General features: G+C 46.4%; 1 pseudogene; it reads left to right on the forward strand.

Moving 5' to 3' along the window:
- Positions 1 to 302: 302 nt before the first annotated feature.
- Positions 303 to 1,365, forward strand: part of LOC108317316 — a 1,643-nt pseudogene continuing 580 nt past the window's right edge.

Raw genomic sequence — 1,365 nt, forward strand, 5'->3', positions numbered from 1 at the left:
AAAAAAAAAAAAAAAAGAAAAAAAAAAGAAAGAGTTTATTTATTTTGAGACAGAGTTTCCCTCAAGAGACTGCCCGAAAAGAACTGAGATTATGTTGAAATATTTTATTTATTTATTTATGAGGCGGAGTTTCCCTCTTGTTGCCCAGGCTCGAGTGCCATGGTGTGATATTGGCTCACCACATAAGCGATTCTCTGCCTTAGCCTCCCGAGTAGCTGGGATTACAGATATGCTCCACCACACCTGGCTAATTTTGTATTTTTAGTAGAGACAGGGTTTCTCCATGTTGGTCGGCCTGGTCTTGAACTCCTGACCTCAGATGAGCCACCCGCCTTGGCTTCCCAAAGTGCACCATGCCCAGTGAAAGTTTTTTGGCCCAGAGTTTTGTGGCTTTCAGAATGAAAGGGAAGACTGCAGGTTCCATGAGGGCAAGAAGTAGGACTTTTTAGCTGACCCCTTGCTGTGGTGTAAATGTCCCCTCCAAAACACATTGAAATTTAATTGCCACTGTAAGGATATTGAGAGGTGGAATCTTTAAGAGGTGATTAGGACAAGAGCCCTCATAAATGAACTAATGCCATTATTGCTGAAGTGAGTTATTTATCATGGGAATGGATTCCTGATAAAAAGGTGGGTTGGCTGGGTGTGGTAGTTCACGCCTGTAATCCCAGCACTTTGGGAGGCCAAGGTGGGCGGATCACCTGAAGTCAGGAATTCAAGATCAGCCTGGCCAACATGGTGAAATCCTGTGTCTACTAAAAATACAAAAATTCAGCTGCTTCAAGATGAAGCTGAACATCTCCTTCCCAGCCACTGGCTGCCAGAAACTCATCAAAGTGGACGATGAACGCAAACTTTGTACTTTTTATGAGAAGCGTATGGCCACGGAAGTTGCTGCTGACGCTCTGGGTGAAGAATGGAAGGGTTATGTGGTCTGAATCAGTGGTGGGAACAACAAACAAGGTTTCCCCATGAAGCAGGGCATCTGAACCATGGCCGTGTCCGCCTGCTATGAGTAAGGGGCATTCCTGTTACAGACCAAGGAGAACTGGAGAAAGAGAAAATCAGTTCGTGGTTGCATTGTGATGCTAATCTGAGTGTTCTCAACTTGGCTATTGTAAACAAAGGAGAGAAGGATATTCCTGGACTGATACCACCGTGCCTCGTCGCCTGGGGCCCAAAAGAGCTAGCAGAATCCGCAAACTTTTCAATCTCTCTAAAGACGATGCGTCTGCCGGTATGTTGTAAGAATGCCTTTGCCGGGCGCGGTGGCTCACGCCTGTAATCCCAGCACTTTGGGAGGCCGAGGCGGGTGGATCACGAGGTCAAGAGATCGAGACCATCCTGGTCAACATGGTGAAACCC

This window comes from Cebus imitator, unplaced genomic scaffold (assembly GCF_001604975.1).
Source record: "Cebus imitator isolate Cc_AM_T3 unplaced genomic scaffold, Cebus_imitator-1.0 Scaffold200, whole genome shotgun sequence".
Lineage (NCBI taxonomy): Eukaryota > Metazoa > Chordata > Mammalia > Primates > Cebidae > Cebus > Cebus imitator.